This window comes from Hakea prostrata, chromosome 2 (assembly GCF_041222555.1).
Source record: "Hakea prostrata isolate BN-2017 chromosome 2, UWA_Hpros_2, whole genome shotgun sequence".
NCBI classification, from domain to species: domain Eukaryota; kingdom Viridiplantae; phylum Streptophyta; class Magnoliopsida; order Proteales; family Proteaceae; genus Hakea; species Hakea prostrata.
Genome location: NC_142601.1, coordinates 24538754 through 24544487, shown reverse-complemented (window position 1 = coordinate 24544487; position 5734 = coordinate 24538754). Strand labels below are relative to the sequence as shown.

At 38.5% G+C, this 5734-nt stretch overlaps 1 pseudogene; it reads left to right on the top strand.

Annotated features, from left to right (window-relative positions):
* Positions 1-754: 754 nt before the first annotated feature.
* LOC149024129 (UDP-glycosyltransferase 708G1-like) lies at positions 755-2538 on the top strand (annotated as a pseudogene).
* Positions 2539-5734: the final 3196 nt, after the last annotated feature.

Sequence of the window (5734 nt, the reverse complement as noted above, 5' to 3'; positions counted from 1 at the left end):
AAATCCTCTCCACCCGATGTGGGACTAAATAAAACCATGGATAAAAGACATAATTAAAATAAATAAAATATTTATATAAAGTTTTAAACATATTTACAACCCCCTTTTTTTTTTTTTTTTTTTTTTCCCCCCCCCCCCCCCCCCCCCCCCCCCCCCCCCCCCCCCCACCCAACCCATTTTTTTTTTTATATATTATTATTTTTAAAAACAACCCAATAATTTAAAAAAAAAAGAAGTAGAACACCCCCCCCCCCCCCCCCCCCCCCCCCCCCCCCCCCCCCCCCCCGGCCCCCCCCCCCCCGGCCCTTCCCTTTCGGTGCCTAAATGTTTACAATTTTTTTTTCGCAGTAATATTTAGATCAGTAAGTTGAAAAAACAAAAATGGAAGGGTATAAAGGCATTTTGGTCCTAAAAAAGAAAAAACTATTTGAAACCATTTGATTATCATTGGTGCATCCCAAGTTGATCTTTCCTAATCACCACAGGGAACTCAAATGCAATCTCTCCCTTTTGCTTATGTGTTTTTTCTTTTTCATAGAAAGGGACATACATCAAACATCCTGAGGTTCAAATAAAAAATTACTCTTCTTATTGCCACCAAATACCAAATTAATAGGATACCAAAAACCATACAAGAACCTTAACAAAACATTTTCCATTCCGGTACCATTGAATTTATTTTTCTGTCTAACAAGTATACAACATATAATTCAAATATGCTTCATAATGAAGATTGAGGAAGAAAGGGGGAAAAATGGCATTATTATGGTTTTTGCATGAAGACGGTACCCTCTGCGACACCAATGTAAGACAATATCCTCTTTGTAGTGATTGGTCCCTTCAACATCCAACCTCGACTTCAAAGCCCAAGTTAACATTACAGGCATTCGCAAGTTCAACATCAACTCCTGCAGCAGGGTCAATGCCGGCATTAATAAGGTTGTTCCTCGTGCATTGACATGCATTTGACTTGTTCGTGGTGGCAATCACAAAGATATCCTTTAAAAATGGGAAAATTAGAAGTAGAACCTAATCTTTGACAACTAGGGGGCCCGATACATATACTTTATTTTTATTTTTAAAATAAAATAAAAATAAAAAACAATAAAATTCTAACCATTGTTTTTTATCTTCTTTTATGTCTAATATATTCTTGGAGTGAAACGATCTGGCCCATAATCGCATCTCCATCACTCTTAGCCCATCATACTTAGAATTGGACCCTCTTCGCAATTGTGAAATTGAATGGATCTGTTTATGTGTAAAATTGCATGTATCGTTCCAAAAAATCTTCAATATTCTCTAAGCTTCTAAAATTTGCAAAAATAACAAAAACAAACCTATGGTAGTTCCATTTCAAGTTTGTAAAATGCATGTTTTATACTTCAAGATTTCACATATAAATGTGTTCCTTAGAATTCCCCCATGCTTAAATTTTGCAAGTCCTCAAGCAAAGCATAAATAAAGAAATAAAAATAAATCCTAACTCAACTTTGTAGAAATCACGGTTACACTTAACATGTGAAACAAGACTTTAAACCACTCATTTTTATTTGTAGCAGCCACTGCTACATGCAGCCAATGACGTAGATTATGCCAAGTAATCAAAATAAAATCAAACAACACACAATCAAGGGGTGGGGGTTTAGTTGTAAATACTATTTTTTATTTTTACGTTCTATGGGTTTAATAGTTTACTAATTTACAATCAAACCCCTTCATTTACCCAACTCTCAAATCTCTCTATTTTATTTGATTCATCTACTGTGGATGCCAAATCTGGTGGAGACACTTTCTTTCTTCAACGGCAAGCTACTTGCCGCTCCTTTGCCCACCTTCTCTTTCACCTTCCCAATTCATCTTCTCATTGCGCTCTCATCACCGATGTCACCTTAACCTCAACCGTCATCCCTGTAACCCTCGATCTTCACATCTTTAATTACATCCTTTCACTTCCTTTGCCAAAATGGTTCTTTCTTTGCATATTTTCTTGCTCTTGTTGGTGTCAATCTCACTCTGAGGGATGAAATCAACATTTTCAGGATACCAACCCTACATAGAACATTTTTACCTTCGCCTCTTCTGAATCTGCCTAATCCCTTTGCTACCTAGTTCATTCAAGATGGTGAATTAATTGTGGTACCAGACGGGATTCTCATCAACACATTCGCATCATTAGAGCCTGAGATGATGGCAGCTCTGAATGAGGGAAAGGTGAGAAATGGGCTACCGCCAATGATCCCAATTGGGCCACTAGCCCTATGCGAATACAAGCTAGATCTAGGCGAATCACCATCGATAATAGAATGGTTGGGTATGCAAGAGAAGGGTTTGATCCTGTACGTGAGCTTTGGGAGTCGAACAACGATGTCAAGGGAGGAGATGTTGTTGGTGACAAGTGTTTGTACATTCATTTGTGTGGTGAAGGACAAGAAGGTGGACAGAGAAGAGGAATACAGAGTGGAAGAAGTGGTGGGAAAAGAGTTGATGCAAAGGGGTTTGGTGGTGAAAAAGTGGATGGATCAGAAGGAGAAATAAAGTCACACGAAGGGACTATGTGAGTCGGGTAAATGGAGGGGTTTAATTTTGTAAATTAGTAAACTATTAAACCCTTATATTATAAATAAAAATAAATACTTTTTACAACTAAACCTCTGCCCCTTGATTCTATGTCATTCAATTTAATTTTGACTATGTGGCACAATCTACACCATTAGTTGCATGCAGCAGCAACTGTTGCAAATAAAATCCTTAAACCACTAGGTTAGCCCTAGAGGATGAGTTTTATCTCATGGGTGTTTGCAACGAATATACACACTAAATTCCAATTTAGCTCAAAATAAAACAATGCAAATTACAACTCTGACAATAGGTAAACTCATACACGATTGATAGCGAACCATCCCGGGTGTCATGAGAACATTCCGCCCCAATAATATGTGGATGATCATAGGGTTAGGGAGTGGAGTCTAACAGAAGTAGCCAATCCGTGAAGGTTCTTATTCCTATGCGAAGGATACGGAACCGAGTTGGTTGGTACTGTGAAATCCAGCCCAAACCTAGCCAAGACACCTTATCTGTTTTGGGTGAAGAAAGGTTTGTTTAATGTTTGACCTTGAAGTTGGACCTTGATAACAGTGTTGCTATCCTTGTAATTCTTAGGAAGTCATGTCAGACCTTTCCCTTAGGGTTGATCCAATGTCCCAAAGTGAAGGAAGTGGTCTCTGTGGGCCCTCCCAGTGGAAGACATGGTATTTGACCCAAAACCCATGGAGTTTGATGATGGCGTTCCATACTTGGAACCATTGTCAGTGTTTGATAAGAAACTACACCTTGATGATTAAGAGCTTAGTTGATTGACCTGAGACCCATTTGGACATGGTTTGAAGGTTCCCCTATGTGCTAGGAAGTTTGTTTGATGAGTTGGGAGAAGCCCATGTGAATTTGATGAAGTTTGGACCTTGATATCCCTAATTTGGGCTTGCTGGCATGTTTGGGTCAATCGACCAACAGGGTGTCAGAATCTGTTTAGGGTTTTTAGTGTTCTATTTAAGTAGACTCCGTGTCCCTTAGCCCCTTTTGTTTCTAAAACCTATTGTGAATGTGGGAAGCCCCTCTCAAAGCCTCTCCTTGGTGATTTTGAAGAACCCTTGCAAGATCTAAAGTTCCTCCTCTCTTGTTCATCAACAAGGTTAGTATTCTACCTCTATCTTCTCTAATCTCTTTTCTCTACTGTTCTAGTTCATTGTTTTGATTGTGGAGAAGGTGTTACACTACTATAACTACCTATTCTCTGATATACTTGTGTCTTAGAGTGAAACCCCATTCATTCTATGCATTCCTTGAAGCCATATGTTGAATCTCCTTGATTTTCCTTGTTTTTAGATTGGTTTTGATAGCATGATTCTTTCTTACTGTAGTTTTTCCTTTCTAATCAGTATTAGACATGCTTATTATTAATTTTCATTTCTGATCTATTGTATTCAATGTCTTTGAATGAATCTCCATTCATTCCACTGATGCTATGATCTTCATGCTTGAATTCTTAGCCATGATTATATAATATCTTCATGATCAATCCTTTAATCTGATTTCTCTATCATATTAGATCTGAATTCATGTTAGTATTCATCTCTAATCTATTTCTAATGATCCTCTTGAGTGAATCCTTAATCCTCCTTTGCAGCCATGGTTGTTTTCATTGAAAACCATGTTTTTTATCAAAATAGAAAGTCATGTTTTCAAAATAGAAAGTCAAGTTTCCAAATTATAAAGTCATTGATTTTGACCATGGATGGTGTCTAATCCAAGATAGATAGTCTTAGTATGTTTATGTGGAGTTCCCCTTCAAATTTCGGATCAATCGGACTTCAAACGAAGAAGTTATGACCGATTTAGTGTTTACTGTCGAACACTGTTTCAGATGGTCGATTGGACCAAGCTACCACCCAATCGACCAAGGCAGTCAGTAACTCCAATTTTGCTCTGTTTTGACTCCTATCTCTTGGATTTACTTCGTATGACCTATACATGTTTTGTCAAGCTTGTTTAGGTGATTTTGGATCTATTCTCTAATCTCTTACTTGAAGATTATGTTCGGATTACGAGGTGAGTATTCCAACTCACAATATGCCTATTTACATGTCTTATTGTATTATGACATGAATGCATGACCTAGCTACTGATGTTTTATTTTCTTTACATCATGATACTTCTGCAACTATAGTAGCGTATTCATATTGTTATTTACATATTGGAATTGATGATATAGTATTGTGAATGTGATTTGGACTATGATATGAATGTGAATGTGAATGTGATTTGTATGGAATCATGATGTGATGTGAATGCCTAGGTTTTGGTTGTGGAATGGGGAATGCCCTATTGGCATTTCTGTCTTTGGACATCAGTGGAAGTGGTATGGGACGCTTTCTAATGGTGCCCCTTGACTCTTTCCCTAACTACTAGTTGACATACCTAGGATTGGTCTAGCAATGTTTGGCTAGGGATACCCTTGTTATATCAGACCCGATTCGGAAGGGTATTGAGACCGAACGACCCACGGTAGCAATGGGGATTTGTGGGCACTCATGACCGGTAACCAACCCGTGAGAGGACATGAATCACATTGTGGGGGCCATTTATTGGTAGGGTTGCAAATAGTAGACTTGGGCTCATGGGCGTTCGAGACTGGTAACCAACTCATGAGAGGACATGAGAGCTTCCCGTCTATTATTTGTGGATGACTAATAGGGTTTATAGTCTTGGACTATGCTGACTCTAGTGGAAAGGATACCGGAAAGGATCGCCCAAGGCAAGGAATGGACATATCTGGACTGGAGTTGATATAACTAAGTAGAAGACTTGCTTTTGGCTAGGCTTTACTTTGACATGCGCCAATACTTAGACCAAACGGTGATGTGAGAGAGCAGTGACCTATACCCAAGCCATGGATTGTCCCGAGGGATGAATGACCCATTTCCAACCGAGGATGAGTAATTTTAGACCTACCTAAGGAAGTATGGTGCTATGACTTAAAGCATGTCTGCCAATAGAGACCAGCATACATACATAGAGTTAGAAGCATATTTGCATTTATTGTTTCATATCATTGCATATATGAATGCTTGTGAATGCATGTGAAGATGCTTACTGTGTTTGGATTACTTGCTAAGTTCTTTTGAGCTTACCCTTCGAGGGACTTGTTTTTAGATAACATTGCAAGACCAAAAGA